This window comes from Rhinoderma darwinii, chromosome 10 (genome assembly GCF_050947455.1).
Source record: "Rhinoderma darwinii isolate aRhiDar2 chromosome 10, aRhiDar2.hap1, whole genome shotgun sequence".
NCBI classification, from domain to species: domain Eukaryota; kingdom Metazoa; phylum Chordata; class Amphibia; order Anura; family Rhinodermatidae; genus Rhinoderma; species Rhinoderma darwinii.
In genome coordinates this window covers 67,309,651-67,330,508 of record NC_134696.1, presented here as the reverse complement: position 1 = coordinate 67,330,508, position 20,858 = coordinate 67,309,651, and positions in this window count along the sequence as shown.

The window sequence follows — 20,858 nt, the reverse complement described above, 5'->3', positions numbered from 1 at the left end:
AGTGTCGGACTGGGTTACTATATTTTAAAACTCAGTAAGGCTCCATTCACATAACGGTATTCTATTCAGCAAACAAAAAAAAATATATATATAAATATATACTAGCCCGAATGGAGGTCAAAAAAGGACACTATTTTTGCCTTGTTGGGTAAATGGAGGCCTATGGATACGTTCAAAATAAATGACATATACGTTAAAAGTACACTGCAAATTGCTGAGTTTGGCAAACTCTGTCACTGCCCTATACTTAGAAAGGAGCTGCAAGGCGCATGCTCGACCGCCGCTCCATTCTCTAGCAGACAGGCTTGTGGCTGGGAGTAACAGGGGATACTGGACTTCCATTCTGGCGTTTGGTGTGGGTCCCAGCAGTCGGACCCCCACCGTTAAAACAGTTATTACCTATGCAGTGGATAGGTGATAACGGGAATACCCCTTTAAATTGCCAATAACTGCATCCGGCTGTCACAGTGACAGCCCATTTTTTAACTTTGTCAGGGAACTAAAATTACCAGTCATGTCAGAAAAGCTTTAAAACATAGCACTTTGAGTGCTGTGTTTCTGTATACAGTACCCACTTGTTTACTGTCCGAACCATTGTTATAATAACTTGTGACCATGTCACGTATTCACAAGACATAAGAGGCGGGGAGAAAAGCTGAAAAGATGTGTGTCTTCTAAGCATACCCCTAAATACAAATATTGGTAAAAGTGATCTAATTGACATTTACTAAAAATAATAATAAAACTAGTGTTAAAAGTAAGTACAAAAATGCTAAAAAATATTCATCCTTACTTAAAAAATAAAAGAAAAAAAACACCTGAAAAACTATTACAAATAAACAAACTTGCACACAATACATCACATTGACAAAATGATAGTTTTTTACCGCTCAAACGGTTGTAGATGTACAGTCTGAAGTGTCCATCAAGGGTTTGGCCTTCCCCCAGCTAGCATGCAGAAAGAACGATCCAAATTTCCACTGGTGTGTATATCTCGCTGGTACTTGTGGTTCCACACGGAAATGAAACTGCAGAAATGCAACTGCTTGCTCTGTATATCCTCGTACTTGATGTTCTAAATCTCCAACAAGGGAGAAAAAGGAGATAGTGCACTACCTTTTGGAAACTACAAATTCCACGAGTTTATTCCATACTTACAAAAATAGATATAGATAAAAGCATAAGATAAGCTCTTGTAACACGCCAAATAATGCAACCCGACCCTGGGTTTCGCCCTTCTGGCTTCCTCTGGGGCAAACCCAGGGTCGGGTTGCATTATTTGGCGTGTTACAAGAGCTTATCTTATGCTTTTATCTATATCTATTTTTGATGGAGATAGATGGGGATCCCAGAGTTGGGACCAGCATCTTTCAGACGTTTGTGGCATATCCTGCGAATATGCCATAAATGTCAAAGATGGGAATACCCTGCAGTTCACATAAGATATGTTGTAGTAATACAGTTCCCAAATAAAAAAAAAAGATTAAAGGCTATGTGCACCTTCGAAAAAGATTTTTATATTTTTTAATGAAAAGGTCAGTGTGTTTTGTGCAACTTTATAACTTGTTTTTGTTAAAAATTATTTGTAATTTTTGAGATACAGCTGCTTTGTATCCTGTGTACAGAGCAGCTGTATTATTCGCTAAATCCTGTTCCCGTCAGGTCAGCGTGTCCTGCATTTCTCTGATAGTTCAGAACTTAGATGTAATAGATAACAGGTGGATGCTGCATGTCAGAAACACGCAGGACCAGCTGACACTGAACCCGTCAGACCCGCTAACCTGAAGGGAACATAATTTAGCTAATGATACAGCTGCTCTGTATACAGGATACAGAGCAGCAGTATCTAAAAAAGTAAATTTTTTTAAAATAAAAACTACCGTATTTTTCGGACTATAAGACGCACCTTGCTATAAGACGCACCCAGGTTTTAGACAACAGAAAATAGGAAAACATTTCATATTTTACTTCTTTTACAAAGAAAAAACTAGCGGTGTGAGGGCTTATTTTTTGCGGGATGAGCTGTAGTTTTTATTAGCACCATTTTTTTGGTACATACGATTTTTTTATCACTTTTTATTTCATTCTTTTAAGCGCTATGGTGAACAAAAGACAACGATTCTGGAGTTTTAAATTATTTTTTTTTACGCCGTTCACTGTGTGAGTCAAATAATGCTATATTGTAATAGTTTCGGACTTTTACGGACGCAGCGATACCAATTTTTTTATATATTTTTTTTATTTTTACATTGTGCTTCGGGAGAAATGGGAAAAGGATTTTGTTTTCTTACTTTTAAACATCTTTTACACTCCTGAAAAATGTATCCTGAGCCTGAGTTTCAGGGTGAATACCTCTTTGGCAGATGTGAGCATGTTGGTCACCTGAAAGCTCGCATTAGAGATCTGGAGGAGCAAAATGCAACACTGAGGTCGATAGACAATCTTGAGCGAAGCATACTGCTCACGGAGCATGCAGTTAGTGGGTTAGAACTGGAGGGTGAAGACATGGGTGAGCAGGATCAGGCAAGTAGCTGGGTTAATGTAGTTAGGGGCAGTAGAAAGGGGTCCAAGAAAAGGAAGGTCAATCCTGTTTCTGACATTCCAAGCAAAATTGCCAAGTTGGGTGATGATGCGAGGGTGTCAGTCTCAGAATTGGCAGCCCTAGTGGATACTGATCTCCCTAACAGCCGGAAGAACAGCCCAGCTAGTAGTCGGCGGGATGGTAATGCAGGTAAGCCAAGGCAATTGATAGTCGTAGGGGATTCTATAATCAGGAAGACAGATAGAATAATTTGTCGCCAAGACCACCTCAACTGAATGGTTTGCTGTCTCCCTGGTGCCAGGGTTCGGCATGTGGTGGAACAGGTGGACAAATTGCTGGGAGGGGCTGGTGATGATCCAGCTGTTGTGGTCCATGTCGGGAGCAACGACAGAATAAATGGTAGGTGGAGGAGCCTTAAGAATAATTTTAAAGAACTAGGCTACAAACTGAAGGAAAGGACCTCCAAGGTTGTATTCTCAGGAATGCTGCCTGTGCCATGTGCATCACAGGAAAGACAGCGGGAGCTCAGGGTGTTAAATGCATGGCTTAAGTCTTGGTGTAGAGGAGAAGGCTTTGGGTTCCTAGAGCACTGGGCTGACTTTTCATTGGGGTACAAACTGTATTCTGCAGATGATTTGCACCTAAATGGAAGGGGATCCACTGTGCTGGGGGAGAGAATTCTAGCTGGGTTGGTGGAGTTTTTAAACTAGGGCTGAGGAGGGAGGTCAAGGTAGAAAAAAAAAGGGTAGTCAGGTTAGATAGGGGTCAGACTATATTGGTGGGGGGAGAAACAGAATGTGGGGAGAGGACTAGACAACAGGATAAGGAGATCCTTTTGTTACAAAACAGCAGTGTAAATAAAAATGCCCAAATAACGTCAAATCACATTTCTGATAATAAAAGTGAAAAACTGAAAGGCAAGTTAAAGTGTATGTTCACATATGCCAGTAGTCTAGCAAGCAAAATGGGGGAGCTGGAGGCCTTGGTACTGGAAGAAAATATAGATATAGTTGGTGTTGCTGAAACATGGCTGGACTCTTCACATGACTGGGCTGTAAATCTACAGGGTTTTACACTGTTTCGGAAAGACAGGACAAAAAGGAAAGGCGGTGGTGTATGTCTGTATGTGAGAAGTGATATGAAGGCGAGTGTGAATGAGACAATAGTGGGTTAATACTGTGAGGAGGTTGAAACCTTGTGGGTGGAACTAGAAAGGGAGGTAAACACTGAAAAAACTTACTTTTGGTGTAATCTATAGACCCCCCAATATAACTGAGGAGATGGAAGGTCAGCTATATAAACAGATGGAGCGGGCTGCACAGGCGGGTACTGTTGTGATAATGGGAGATTTTAATTACCGGGATATTAATTGGTGTCATGGTTCGGCTTTAACTGCAAAGGGGAGACATTTCCTCAACCTGTTGCAGGAAAATGTTATGGGCCAGTTTGTGGAAGACCCGACTAGAGGTGAAGCTCTGTTGGATCTGGTAATTTCTAATAATGCAGAGCTTGTTGGGAATTTCAATGTTCGTGAAAACCTTGGTAACAGTGATCACAATATACAGGGTGGGCCATTTATATGGATACACCTAAATAAAATGGGAATGGTTGGTGATATTAACTTCCTGTTTGTGGCACATTAGTATATGGGAGGGGGGAAACTTTTCAAGCTGGGTGTTGACCATGGCGGCCATTTTGAAGTCGGCCATTTTGTATCCAACTTTAGTTTTTTCAATGGGAAGAGGGTCATGTGACACATCAAACTTATCGAGAATTTCACAAGAAAAACAATGGTGTGCTTGGTTTTAACGTTACTTTATTCTTTCATGAGTTATTTACACGTTTCTGACCACTTATAAAATGTGTTCAAAGTGCTGCCCATTGTGTTGGATTGTCAATGCAACCCTCTTCTCCCACTCTTCACACACTGATAGCAACACCGCAGAAGAAATGCTAGCACAGGCTTCCAGTATCCATAGTTTCAGTTGCTGCACATCTCATATCTTCACAGCATAGACAATTGCTTTCAGATGACCCCAAAGATAAAAGTCTAAGGGGGTCAGATCGGGAGACATAGGGGGCCATTCAACTGGCCCACGACGACCAATCCACTTTCCAGGAAACTGTTCATCTAGGAATGCTCGAACCTGACACCCATAATGACATAAATAACTCATGAAAGAATAAAGTAACGTTAAAACCAAGCACACAATTGTTTTTCTTGTGAAATTCTCGATAAGTTTGATGTGTCACATGACCCTCTTCCCTTTGAAAAAACTAAAGTTGGATACAAAATGGCTGACTTCAAAATGGCCGCCATGGTCAACACGCAGCTTGAAAAGTTTCCCCCCTCCCATATACTAATGTGCCACAAACAGGAAGTTAATATCACCAACCATTCCCATTTTATTTAGGTGTATCCATATAAATGGAGCACCCTGTAGTTATATTTTACCTATAGTGTAAAAGACAAACACAGGCTGGGAGGGCAAAAACACTTAATTTTTAAGAAGGCCAATTTCCCTAGGATGAGGGCTGCAATTCAGGATATAGACTGGGAAGAACTAATGTTAAATAATGGGACAAATGATAAATGGGAGATTTTCAAATCTACTTTGGGTAATTATAGTGCAAAATTTATTCCTACAGGTAACAAGTATAAACGACTAAAATTAAATCCTGCATGGCTTACACCTTCTGTAAAAAGGGCAATACGTGACAAAAAAAGGGCGTTTAAAAAATACAAATCTGAGTGTACAGCTGTAGCCTTTGTAAAATGCTAAAAAGCCAAGGTCTGAACATGTAGGACCCCTAGATAGTGGTAATGGGGAGTTGGTCACAGGGGATCAAGAGAAGGCAGAGTTACTAAATGGGTTCTTTAGCTCTGTATATACAACTGAAGAAAGAGCAGCTGATGTAGCCGATGCCAGTGCTGTTAATATATCGGTTGATATACTGAATTGGATGAATGTAGATATGGTCCAAGCTAAATTAAATAAAATAAATGTGCACAAGGCCCCGGGACCAGATGGGTTACACCCTAGAATTCTTAAAGAGCTTAGTTCAGTTATTTATGTCCCCCTTTTCATAATATTCAGAGAATCTCTAGTGACTGGAATAGTGCCAAGGGACTGGCGCAGGGCAAATGTGGTGCCTATTTTTAAAAAGGGCTCTAGGTCTTCCCCGGGTAATTATAGACCAGTACGCTTAACATCCATCGTGGGGAAAATGTTTGAGGGGCTATTGAAGGACTATATACAGGATTATGTGACAAAAAAGAGTATTATAAGTGAAAGCCAGCACGGTTTTACTAAGGACAGAAGTTGTCAAACTAATCTAATCTGTTTTTATGAAGAGGTGAGCAGAAGCCTAGACAGAGGGGCCGCTGTGGATATAGTGTTTTTGGACTTTCCAAAGGCATTTGACACTGTCCCCCATAGACTCCTAATGGGTAAATTAAGGACTATAGGTTTAGAAAATATAGTTTGTAATTGTATTGAGAATTGGCTCAAGGACCATATCCAGAGGGTTGTGGTCAATGATTCCTACTCTGAATGGTCCCCGGTAAGTGGTGTACCCCAGGGTTCAGTGCTGGGACCACTATTATTCAATTTATTTATTAATGATATAGAGGATGGGATTAATAGAACTATTTCTATTTTTGCAGATGACACCAAGCTATGTAATATAGTTTAGTCTATGGAAGATGTTCGTGAATTGCAAGCAGATTTAAACAAACTAAGTGTTTGGGTATCCAGTTGTCAAATTACGTTTAATGTAGATAAATGTAAAGTTATGCATCTGGGTACCAACAACCTGCATGCATCATATGTCCTAGGGGGAGCTACACTGGCGGATTCACTTGTTGAGAAGGATCTGGGTGTACTTGTAAATTATAAACTAAATAACAGCATGCAGTGTCAATCAGCTGCTTCAAAGGCCAGCAGGATATTGTCGTGTATTAAAAGAGGCATTGACTCGCGGGACAGGGATGTAATATTGCCACTTTACAAAGCATTAGTGAGGCCTCATCTAGAATATGTTCTGGGCTCCAGTTCATAGAAAGGATTACCTGGAGTTGGAAAAAATACAAAGAAGAGCAACGAAGCTAATTAGGGGCATGGATAATCTAAGTTATGAGGAAAGATTAAAAGAATTAAACCTATTTAGCCTTGAAAAAAGACGACTAAGGGGGGACATGATTAATTTATATAAATATATTAATGGCACATACAAAAAATACGGTGAAATCCTGTTCGATGTAAAACATGGGGGCACTCCCTCCGTCTGGAGAAAAAAAGGTACAACCTGCAGAGGCGACAAGCCTTCTTTACTGTAAGAACTGTGAATCTATTGAATAGCCTACCGCAGGAGCTGGTCACAGCAGGGACAGTAAATAGCTTTAAAAAAGGGTTAAATAATTTCCTAGAACAAAAAAGTATTAGCTCCTATGTGTAGAAATTTTTTCCATTCCTTTTCCCGTCCCTTGGTTGAACTTGATGGACATGTGTCTTTTTTCAGCCGTACTAACTATGTAACTATGTAACTTTTTTTTTTTTACACACTTTATTAGTTCCCCTAGGGGACTTGAACCAGCGATCATTACATCGCTGGTACAATACACTGCAATACATGGATGAGTTAAGGAAACAGCATAACTAGCTGAGCTACGCTAAATGGTTTCCATAACGACTATTCAGTTTTATGAGAGTTATGGAAACTGCGTAGCTCACTGAGTTACGCTGTTTCCGTAACTTAACCATGTAACCAGGAAGTTAAGTGGCCGGAAGACAGCGGAGCCGGTTAAGATAGAACAGGATTTAGGGGGACCCATTCTAGAGATAGATACGGGTCCCAGAGGTGGGACCCGCATCTATTTGACATTTATGATATATCCTGTGGATATTCAGAAAAAGCGTGGTGAACAGCAGCACACGTCTCCCAAGTTTCAATCAATATGTTCTTTTATTAGTCAAACATCCAGTAAAAAAAATGGCAACGTTTCGACCCGTGACAAGTGGAGGGTCTTTCTTAAGCCTGATAACGGGATTTGTGCTGCTTCAAATATTGTATTTTTTGGATTATATCCTATGGATATGTCATAAATATTCTTCATAGGAAAACCACTATAAATGCCACGTTCGCTATTGACCACGGCATTTAACTAGTTAAACGGCCAGGAACAGTTCCTAGCAGGAGTATGGAAAATGGACGAATATCTCTCTGGCGCAGCCAATTAATGAATCATACACGGTGAGAGTGGTTCATTCGTCTCAGTCATGAAGACAAGGTAGGTAAAAAATGTACAAAAACAACAGCAGAGTGTTTTGAAACCAGACGGTTGAGAGCGTAAGGGATAACAGACCTGATAACAAGAGAGTATGTGCAGCCAGGTGTCAGTAACTTGGCTTGTCCCTGGATTCAATAATGCCACCACTAGGAATGTAGCAGCCTGCATGATGTGCGCACGGCATGACATAGGTGAAACAGCAAAGGTACCTATGAAAAGTGCAGCCCAACCAGATTAACCGTCCCATCGACTACAGAACATACAACTACCCGAGGAAGAAGTGTATGAAAAGGTGCTCGTATGCGTAGACCTGTTCTCAGGGTGGCCTGAAGCCCGGCCAGTATCTTCCCCATTGCAGAAGTTGTGTGTAGTGACAGGGGAATTAGTTTTTATCCCAAGTATTGAACAGGTGTTTGTAAAATGATAAGATATCATCAGTTCTCCAGATGTTATTCCAAAGTTAGTTTGTTTAATATCTTTATTCAAGAAGTGTTGTGGGAATATTCCCATTTGAAAACATTTTTTTGTTGTGAAAGAAAAATTTTAGAGCAGAGAATTCTGTGCAGTCTACAGTATATATAAAGAAATCCGTTTGCATGTATCACTTCTAGTTACTGCTCAATGTGAATATTTAATATAAAGATGTTATTTGTTAATATTTTTTTTTTTTTCAATTTAATTATCTGATTAAGATTAATGAATGATTATGCGATGTAAAAGATTGTTCTCCACAGGAAGTGTCCAACTGGGAGCGAAAGGGGCGTGAAAACCAGATTCTAACAGAGTGTGGAAGGATAAAGGAAGGTAAACTGGTAGCACCCAAGGCACTCTTGATGGCACTTGCATTGATGGTGTGTGACCTCACATATGTCTCCAAGACTGCAAGGATTGATTTGGCAAGATCTAATTGGTATGTCCTAGGTTTTACAGCTGTTGCTGCTAAATTCTATTAGAGCTGTTTGATTTGCCTACAGAACAGTCCTGGCAGACCGGTGTCAACTTTATCATCATACCCGCCTCCCACGATGAGAAGGAATCCTGAGAAAGGCCTTCCCATTCAATACAAATTAGAGTAAGAAATATTGGTTTGCGACTCTTGTCAGATAAACATGTGGAATCTGTGTATATTTTTGTGAGTAGGAGCTGTTCCAGGTAATCAGCTCAAAACAAGGTACAAATCCTGCTGAAAAATGTAAAACCAAGTGCAAATACAATGTACCCACTAACTACAAATCTTCTAGGTGCCATGTCCATAGTTTTTCTTATATAAAGATGTGTGTTTGATTTAGTTTACGGGCCTGACATTGTTATTGTGTGTACTTAGAACAAATTTTATATTATGTAGATCTTATCACCAGATTAGCATTTATTTTAACAATTGACAAGGGTTGGGGGGGGGGGGGGGTCTCCAGAGTAAGTGGCAGTAAAATGAACTAAAAGACTTTAACATGATGAACTCCATCAATGAGATGCGGCAGGCGCAGCCTGAGCCAATACAACGCGCTTGTCCTGAACTGACGGCAGTATCACAATTCTAAGCAGCCGTGCAGAGAAATAACTTGCCGGAGGAAGAGTACAGATGCGGAGGGTTTGTGGTAGTCACAATAAAACTCCACTACTCTGTCTACGTGGGATCTAACCTCAGGCTCACAGTACCGCATGGTGATGTATACTAAAAGAGACCGTGTGTTTGACAGATGAGAAGGACCAAGCCAAGTCCTGATGACATCAGCAAATATCAAAGTAAAGCAAAGACCAAAAACCTAAGTGAACCCGTTAGTGTTTTAATAAGTAAGTGACCAGGAGGAGGGTAATAATAAATCCCCCAATGGACACCACCATACAGTCTGACACCATAATTGTGTGGGTTACCCTAAGGGCGACAGTCAGTGAAGAGCAGAAGACAGAAGAGGAAAACGATGTGCAGGACTTGTCAATTCACTGGTGGGACCCTATACCCAAACCTGAGATTGCTGATGGCATGATATTATTAGTTGTGGCCCTATTGATATATTGTTTGAGGTTTATAATCATAATATATAATTTCTGTAATTTAATATGAGAAAAAGGGTGGTTAGTGAAGGATGGTTTATTTGCTTATATTCTCTGTATTAAATTACAGTATGAATTATCAACCAGGATGCCGAATAACTAAGATATCTATTCTCTATTTTGTAATGAACTTTCCGCTATATAATTCAAGAAATGTCTTATCGTCATGTGTTCATAGTATGGTCTTCATACCCCATTGTAGCGTGTTGGCTGGACGCCCAGACATAAAGTGCAACTATTTCTCATTAGCACAACAAACTCCCCCATGGGATAGATCAGTTAACAACTGCCCATTATATTCTTGTCTCGAGTTATTACCTGATGTCAGCATTTGAATGAAGAATTATATTTATGCACTTGAAATATTCTTATCGTCTGCTATTGACTGAATAAGAAATATTGTCAAATTGCCCCTCATTGGTTAACCTCAAGTATACACCTCATTTGAATGATATTATTATAATTGAGTTTGGCAATAAAACTACAGAGGTGTATTTTGAGCATACCAGCAGCGTCTGTGTGTTATTTCTCCTCTCTCGATATATATCGGTATGAAATCTCCTGATTAGGATGCTGGATAAAGTTCCTGGCGTGAGTGTCTGTAGGAACAGTCGTCTAAATTTCAGTCTAATATATTTTGAGCCATTGACTTCCACGACACTACTCTATCAGTTACAGCACCGCATGGTGGCCACTGCCACCGCAGCACCAATCCCGCATAGAGAGCAACCCAGGGCCCCAAAAGCACCCATGCTATCAGGCTGTGCCATGCTTCCTTGACTCTGGGCCACATCCCCCACAAGTGCAGTACTACCGCAACAGATGCCACCCCAACAGCACCAAAACATGTGAACAGAGGGAATAAGCTCACCTTACCATTTGCTTCCAGTGGCCAACTGGGAGCACAGGCAAGAGCAGAAACACTTATGAGGTCATTCCTAAATTAATATCTGCTGGGTCAAATGTGTGGAGTGCTGGTGCCAAGTAAAACAAAGAAATTTAGGAGGTTAGACTATATCATATCAGGTTCTTTATTAACATTTTGCTCGAACTGTATAAGCCCACTCGCCACTTCCTGCTGGCCCAGAGCCAAGGAGGCTTTGCACAGCCTGATAGCATGCGTGCTTTTCGGCCTTTGGGTTGCTCCCTCTGCGAGAGCGGTGCTGCAGTGGCAGTGGCCACCATGCGGTGCTGCAACCAATAGAGTCGGGACCCACTTTGAAAGAGGTCGCCTTGAAGTTGCAAGTGGTCTTATACAGTTTGATCAACATGTAAACAAAGAACCTCATGTTTATAAATTATGCCTAGCGGCTCAGATTAACGTGTATATTATGGATGGGGGGTCCATGTCTAGTTTCTCACAATACTGATGTTATTATATAGTCTCTCCTCCTCAATTTTTTTGTTTTACTTGGCACCAGCACTCCACACATTTGACCCAGCTGATTTTAATTTAGGAATGACCTCATAAGTGTTTCTGCTTTTGCTTGTGCTCTCAGTTGGCCACTGGGAGCACATGGTAGGGTGAGCTTATTCCATCTGTTCACATGTTGTGGTGCTGTGGGGTGGTATCTGTTGTTGTATTGTTGCACTTGTGGGGGCACATGGCCCAGAGCCATGGAGGCTTGGCACAGACTGATAGCAGGGGTGCTTTTTGGCCTCCAGTAGCTCCCCCTGCGGGAGCAGTTCTGCAGTGTCAGTGGCCACCATACGGTGCTGCAACCAATAGAGTAGGGACCCACTTTGAAAGAGGTCGCCTTGAAGTGGCAAGCGGGCTTATACGGTTTGGTCAAAATGTTAACAAAGAACCTCATGTTCATGTTTATAAATTATCCCTATCGGCTCAGATCAACGTATTTATTGTTGATGTGCAGTGAATGTCTAGTTTCTCACAATACTGATGCTAGAAATTTATTGTGCTGGTGTAAAGGATCTGCCAGGCACAGCTTCTATGTCAACGCCCATAGGTAATCAGTCTGCACCTGCTTCTAGGTCTGTGAGACTGACTCCATCTTCCACCACTCAAGATGGCAGGCTTAGGAGTGGGAGAGCCTATCACAGCCTGGCCAGACGGAGCTAGCTCCCGCCCTCTGTCTATTTATACCTGCCTTTCCTGTTCCTCCTTGCTTGTGATTCTTCTCTGTTGGTTTCCTGGCCCTGCTGCAGCTTCTTGAACTATTTGTCCCTGCTTCATATTGACCCTGGCTTACTGACTACTCTCCTGCTCTGCGTTTGGTACCTCGTACACTCCTGGTTTGACTCGGCTCGTTCACTACTCTTGTTGCTCACGGTGTAGCCATGGGCAACTGCCCCATTTCCCTTGCTTCTGTGTACCCTTGTCTGTTTGTCTGTCGTGCACTTATTGAGCGTAGGGACCGTCGCCCAGTTGTACCCCGTCGCCTAGGGCGAGTCGTTGCAAGTAGGCAGGGACTGAGTGGCGGGTAGATTAGGGCTCACTTGTCCGTTTCCCTACCCCCAGAATTACAGCTGGCTGGTATGTTTATGACTATAACAAATATGTGTATACTATTTTAAGTTTTGGAAATTCTACTTAATAAAGTTTATTTACTGTAAAATGTGTGTGTATATTTTTTTTTTTACAGATTTGTTTTTATTTAACATTACTTTATCTTTATTTTTTAACTATAATATACTGGCATATATCTGCATGCCAGTACATTAGCCTGTGTAATGATAGTACATAGGTAGTTGTACCTAAGTATGTACTAAAAACAGGAAATGTAATCAGACAGCACTGGGGTCTTTTAATAGACCCTGGGCTGTTTGTCCATATAAGGTAGTGGTGTCAAACCTGTGGCCCTCCAGCTGTTGCAAAACTACAACTCCCAAGTGGCCCTCCCTTGTTGCTGCAAGCATTCCCTGGTTGCTGCATGCTTTTAAGGCATGCTGGGAGTTGTCGTTTTGCAACAGCTGGAGGGCCACAGGTTTCACACGTGTGATATAAGGTATGGACTTCAGTCACGTAATAGGGCTTCCCTGTGTCCAGGACTGTACTTTGGGGTGTGTGACATGTGCGATCTCACAGGGCGCATCACCCCAGCAAGTTGAAGGGGGTGCTGCGCGCGCTCCCCATCCCTTGCGTTTCTGAAGCGCTGGCAGAGCCACGGGCCCCGTAGCGACTGCTACAGGGCCCGCGGAATAAGGGCGCCCCCTAGCCCGGCACATAACATTTATGGGCCTGCTGCCCGTTGGCGTCGATAGCACCAGGGGGGGCGGTGCTAGCTACTGCCACATTCACTTGTATCTGCGTTCTCAGGACGCAGATACAATTGAATAGTATAGGCTTCCGGCCACGTTAGGCCTGCAGCCTATAAGACACTGGGTCAGAGTCCCTGCGCAGGTCGGCGTGATGGCGTCACTGCATCAAGCTTGTCTGCGCATGTGTGCTGTCTGGAGGCCGTGGAGTGGAGCTCGGGAACAGGGCTGGGTAAGTAAATTTATTTTGGTGGTGGGGCTGTGTATCTAAAACAGGAGGGATTTCTGTGTGGCACTATCTACAAAAGGGTGTTGTGTATCTAAAATGGGGAGGTTGCTGTGTTTTTTTTCTAAACACAAAGACAATTCTTTTTTATTGAAATAAGAAATTCCCAACAAAACCCTCGTTAACCATTTTATTAAAATTTGAAAAAACGTAGATCTACGCAGTAGTCCAACGAATCGAAGATGTAGTCCAATCGGTACATCAAAATCTGCAACAACATAAAAAAAACAGTTATCAATGTGAACAATACCAGTACTTCTACTCACCTACACACATATATACACGCACACACAAACAAACAACCATACACAAACAAAAGATATACAAACACACACACACACACAAACAGACAAACACATATACACGAACTCACACATATACAAACGAAAACACGCATATCCAAACAAACACACACATATACACAAACACACACACATATACACAAACACATATACACAGTTATACACAAACACAACAAGATATACACAAACACACACATATACACACACACATATACACAAACACACACATATACATGAACTAACATATATACACAAACACATATACAAACAAAAACACACATACCCAAACACACACATATACACAAACACACACATATACACAAACACACACAAACATCTACACAAACACACACAAACATCTACACACAAACATATACACAAATACACCCATATATACACAAACACATATACACAAACACCCATAAACACACACACAAATATATACACAAACACATATAAAAACAAAAACAGACAAAGACACATACCCAAACAAACATATATACACAAACACACACACATACACAAACACACACACGGTTTCTTTTAAATGCTGCTGGGGAACCCGCTCGATCCACTATATAAGGCTGCGCTACAGTGCAGCATTTAAAAGAAACAGGATCCTGACCTGTCCATAGAGTTTAAGGCAGCACAGAGTATTTCAGGAGATGAGCGTGCAGATTCAGTGCTGCTGTGAACTATGCTCTTACCATTACGTAGCTCTCAGTCTGTTACCTCTCCTCCACTCCTGTCCTCAAGAACACCTTCACATGATTGGCAAGTCACCACCCCGCACAAGAGCCGCACGCTCATCTCCTGAAATACTCTGTGCTGCTGTGAACTCTGCTCTTACCATTACGTGGTGACTTGCCAATCATGTGAAGGTGTTATTGAGGACAGGAGTGGAGGAGAGGTAACAGACTGAGAGTTACGTAATGGTAAGAGCAGAGTTCACAGCAGCACTGAATCGTAATTACGAGCATGTCCCGTAAAATAAAAAAATAGAACATGTTCTATCTTTTTAACGGCACGGGCACCTTCCCGTGGGAAAACGGGAAGGTACCCGTGGCTATTTCGGGTCGTTTTGCTACATGTGTGCACCCGTCATTACGGCAGCGTTGCTAGGCGACGTCAGTAAATAGTCACTGTCCAGGGTGCTGAAAGAGTTAACTGATTGGCAGTAACTGTTTCAGCACCCTGGACAGTGACTACCGATCACAATATAGAGTAACCTGTAAAAAAAAAAAAAGACGTTAATACTTACCGGGAACTCCCTGCTTCCTCCAGTCCGGTCTCCTGGCCGTTTCCTTGGTGACTCGTCCCTCTCGACATCCGGCCCGACATTCCTTGATGACGATGCAGCCCATGTGAGCGCTGCAGCCAATCACAGGCTGCAGAGGCCTCTGCAGCCAATCACAGGCTGTAGAGGCCTCTGCAGCCAATCACAGGCTGCCGCGTCAGAAAAGAAGGTCGGACTGGAGGAAGAAGAGGGACTCGTCACCAAGACAACAACCAGGTACATATGAAATGCTTTTTATTTTATTTTTAATCAGCAGCCTCTTTTCTCTATCAGTGATTGTTAGAGATAAGTGGCTGCCGATTTGTATAATGTTTTTGACCGGGTTCGGTCAAAACGGGTTCGGCCGAACGCGGTGAAGTTCGGATTCGCTGCGAACCGAACTTTTCCGGAAGTTCAGACCGAAACCGGGTTCGGTTGTCCCGGTTCGCTCATCTCTAATAGTGATCATGGACCGTGTTGACTATGTCGGCATGGTCCATAAATTACTTGATGATAACACCACCTATGTTATTTTGAGGGGAAACCCCACGGTTAGCTACTTATCAGAACTGTACACCCTCCTTACTGCTACCAAGAGTAATAATCTTATTACTATGCATGAATTCAAACGCTTATATAATTCCACCCCAACTTTGGCGAATTTTTATGCACTGACAAAGGTACATAAGGCAATTCGCCCCCTCCCTGGCAGGCCCATTGTGTCAGGTAATGATAACCTGACACAGGGAACTAGCCTTTATGTGGACGAAATATTGTCACCCTTCGTTTCCTGCTTATCCTCTTACCTCAAGGACACTAAGGACACTGTCACTAGAATCCAAGAGATCAATGTTACTTCCACTATCATGATAGCGAGTATAGATGTGGAGTCATTATATACTAACATTCAGCACGATCTAGGACTCACTGCAGTTCAATATTTTTTGAGCACCAAAGGCATTCAATTTCAGCGACATAATGAGTTTGTGCTGTCACTCTTACGTTTTTTGCCCACACACAATTTCTTTACTTTTGACAATAAATACTATCACCAAATAAAGGGTACGGCCACGGGTACTGTCTGTGCACCTACTTACGCTAATCTTTTTCTGGGGTGGTGGGAAGACACTATTGTTTTTTCTGATGATTTACATTTTTTCACATCTCACATTTCTTTTTGGGGGAGATACATTGACGACATTCTCATCCTTTGGGATGGGGTTGCCAATACATTCACTGACTTCATGTCTATACTCAATGCTAACTCCATCAGTATGAGGTTTACCTACGAGATACACGATCATGCGATCAATTTTCTCGACCTCAAGATCTCCTTGGTCCCTGGTGGCAGTGTCCAAACTGATATTTTTCGGAAGGCTACGGCCACCAACATTTTCTTACACTGGGAAAGTCACCACCCACCTGCCCTTAAGAAAGGAATACCGATAGGTCAGTATCTAAGAGCTAAGCGGAATTGCTCGGATAAACTATCCTTCCAAGTGGAATGTGATGGATACATTTAGAGCACGAGGATATCCCAAAAAGTGGTTACACAGGGCCTATGCAAGGGTGAGGGCGTCTCATAGACATGACTTATTGTCTAATAGGGGAACCAAACCTGTCGCGACCGGATCATCCTGTGCCATCCGTTGTATAGGCACATTTGACGTATGCTCTCCCCAGGTTATTCAAATTCTGCAAAAACATTGGTCTATACTTACTGCCGATCCTGACCTGAAAGACGCCATTTCTGCCAATCCAAGTATTACCTACCGCAGGGGTAGACATTAGCGGGATTTTTTGGTACATAGCCATTACTCAACACTCCATCTACTTGGCTTAAATCACCTGTCAAGGGTTTTCACCCCTGTGGCAGATGTTCCTTTTGCTCTCTGATGCCAACTGTTAAGCATTTCACCAATCCAACTGATGGCAAATTATATGAAATAAAACAGTTTCTTAATTGCCAAAGCAGCGGGGTCATTTATATTGTTAGATGCCCCTGCCATACGCTATATGTAGGAAAGCCTGTGCAGGAACTGAGGAGAAGAGTTTCCAAACACCTCAGTACCATTAACCAAAATGAAGATACTACTCTTTCAAGACATACCCATGATTTTCATGGGGGTAACCCTAAATTGCTCCAATTTTGGGGTGTTACCCAAATTAAGATGGGCCCAAGAGCCGGTAATCTAGACTGTAGACTCCTGCAAGAGGAGGCACGGTGGATCTACCGCCTGAACACCATGACCCCCTCAGGTCTAAATGAGGGGTTTACCTTTAGTTCTTTTCTTTGATCCCACGTTTCAACGTCATTGTTACTGCTGTGCTTTTTATGTCTGTTTTATCTCGGGGAACACAGGCTATTCTGTGGCTCTACCTTGAACTTGATTTATATGCCATTTAAATTTATATTTCTCATTCACCACTTTATTGACCATACACGTCACGGTGTGGTGGTTTCAATTACTCTATTTAAATTTAATTTCATGACACTGACCATATAGTTATGGCGGCTCTTTCTGTCTCCCAGATAATATGGCTTCTCATTTAACTCTTGGTAAAACTCTATATGGATGACATCTATCCTCTCCCCCAGGGGCTCCTTTGCCAGTCCTTTGATATAAAGTTTATTATCTCCCAACACCTACAATGGTAGTTGTGCGGGAACTGGCTGTTTCTGCACTAAGACCTCATTTTTATTAATGCACCTGCGCTGTCCTTTTGGTTTTTGATATCGACTACAACTAGTCTAAGTCTCTTCACTGCGCATCTGCTCATGCGCCAGACAAATGCTGTATGGCCCTCAGGACTTAAGGACGTGGCCATTCCAGGACAAATTTTAGTTTCTCAGGATCCATCTTGAGACCGTGATCCGAGATTATGTAGCCCAGGAAGGGCAAAGACTTCTTTTTAAAGTCGCACTTCTCTAACTTGGCATATAAGCGATTCTCCCTTAGTTGCAGTAGAAACTGACGGACATGCCTCCAATGGGTCATCAGATCTGGGGAGAAAATCAAAATATCATTGAGATAAACTACAACACATATATAGAGGAGATCTCGGAAGATATCATTGAGGAATACCTGAAAAACTGTGGGAGCATTACACAGTCCGAAGGGCATCACCAGGTATTCATAGTGCCCGTCTCGGGTATTGAATGCCGTCTTCCACTGGGATTCGCCAATTTCCACTGGCAGTTTATTCCAAACTTCTCATCTCTGACAGCTCCCATCTCTACCCTAACCAAGAAGGGTGTGAATGCCAAGGTGTGGACTCGAGAGGCAGAGTCCGCATTTATTATCCTCAAGAAATCCTTCACTTCAGCCTCGCACCTCCATCATCCAGACGTATCTCGGCAGATTTCATTGGAGGTGGACGCTATTTCTGTTGGTGCAGGTGCACTTCTGTTCTAAAGGAGCCCCCGAAGGAAAGGTAGTAGTATGTGGCTATTACGCTAGACTTTTTTCTTCTGCAGAGCGCATTTACTCTATTGGGCATCGGAGGCTACCGGCCATCAAATTGGCTCTGGAGGAGTGGAGACATCTTCTAGAGGGCACAGCTCACCCCAACTTGTTCTACACCAACCACAAGAACCTCCCCTATCTCCAGTCCGCTCAACGACTAAATACCCGTCAAGCCAGGTGGTTGCTGTTCTTCACCCATTTCCAGTTCGTGTTCCACTACCGTCCTGCTGACAAGAATGTGATGGCCGATGCCCTGTCCGGGACATTTGAGACGGATGACACGGTGGAGCCCCTTCAAAGTATCATAGACCCGTCCTGCATTGTCACTGTCAACCCTTTGCAGGTTAGAGAGATCCCTCCGGGGAGGACTTTTGTTCGGTTGACAGACAGGAGAAGAATTCTCCGCTGGGGACACAGCTCTAAACTGGCTGGTAACGCTGGTGTTCGTAAGACCCGGGACCTGATTGCTCGTCACTTCTGGTGGCCCACGCTACGCAAAGATGTTGTGGACTTTGTCTCTTCATGCACGGTGTGTGCTTCTAACAAGGTTACTCACTCCGGGCCTGTACCCAATGCCCCCTGGCAGCACATTGCGATGTACTTTGTCACAGACCTTCCTCCCTCAACAACACTGTCTGGGTGGTGGTGGTGGACCGGTTCTCGAAAAAGGCACATTTTATTCCACTGACCGGCCTACATTCTGCTCCCCAGCTGGAGAGTGAGCGCTGGCTCGCATCTCCTTCCTAGGAGACGCCAGCGCTCACTTCCGCTTTGGTCCGCGTGCACGCTTGTGCCTGGTCTTAAAGGGTCAGCGCACGCACATGTGAAAGAAACATCATCATCAACTATTCATGATTCCTGGACTATAAAAAGGGCCCTTCTGATCCTTGCCTGAGCGTTGTTAGTGTATCCCACATCTATCTTGCAAATGGTCCCTTAGTGTTTTCCCGTTCCAGTTGTTACCCGTGCCCTGTTACCCGTATTCTGTATCCCGTGCTGTATTCTCGTTTCTGAGCCTTTTAGTGTTGGAGTCGAGCACTACTGCACCTGCTGTCGTTTGCCTTGTCCAGTGTCATTTGCCACGTCCAGTGTCTTCTGCCATGTCTGGTACTGTCCGCCAGGTTTGGCGCAACCTGCTGCACCTACCTTCATCCACGCTGAAGCCACAGACACTGTCTGGACTAGTTCAGGTACCCGTGTGTTACGAACTGCTATAGACATTTGTATAGACTGTGACTAGGCCAGCTGCCTCTCCGCTATGGCGGAGCGGCCTAGTGGGTCCACATATCCTGTGATCATGACACAAACAATTAAATAGCTTTTGAGATAATTGTCCAATTACCTTTTTCTTTCCCATATTGCTTGAAACCTGTGGCCTGCTTAATAATGTGGAACGTCCTTCTTAAGTAGTTTTCCTTTGATTGGGCACACCTGGCAAACTAATTATCACAGGTGTCTGAGATTGATTACAATGATCCAAAGAGCCCTAAGACACAATACCATCCATGAGTTTAATTGAAAAACTAACAAGAGCTTTGTTCTGGTACTGTATATATGTATGAGCTTGGTTCTGGTACTGTATATATGTCAGAGCTTTGTTTTGGTGCTGTAATTATATAGAATATATTTCTAATAACAAAATTATAGGGCAGATGGTATTGTTTTCAATTCATTGTATATTTAATGGGAACCTGTCTGGCAGCTTTAACCCCTTAAACCACCACCACACGGGAATACATGACCTGACAATATTTCCAAATGTATGTTTTTTTCAGATGCAGCAAAATCTATAAAAATCAACTTTTAAAACAGTGCACACTATATGCTAATTACTCATTAAAGGGTCATGGGGCGGTGCCAGTATCCTAAAGAGTCACATCGTCCTGCCTCCAAACCACCTTTCCATGTTTGATTGACATCCTCCTGGCTGATACAAAATGGCGCATCCGAGAAAGTTGTAAGTGCAAAGGCAATAACACTATGTGCATAGTTAACTGTATAGCTGAAGTAAATCTAATTACAATGTTACTGGGTGGTATACAAAATGAAAAAAGCAGAAAGGGCTTTATGCTGACATATACTTGTAATTCTGAATATGCTTCCTGTTAATATAAATTAAATGTATCCTAAATAAGCAAGACATTTTCTTCACCCCACAGAGTTTTCTGCTAAATTTTTCCACACTTGTGTAAATAATGAAGACCATAGAATTCTAAAGAGGTTAGGTGAAATTACTACATGACTTTTCAGTTTAAGTCCCAGACACATCATTTAAGTGACAGCTATATGTTGTAACACAGCACTGTATAAACACAATGAAAAGTCAGTCAGCCAGTATATCAACAAAAAAGGATAAATACTTGGAATGTATATTTAAATATGCAGTTCTCATGTATTCACAATGATCAAGTAAAAGACACAAGGGAA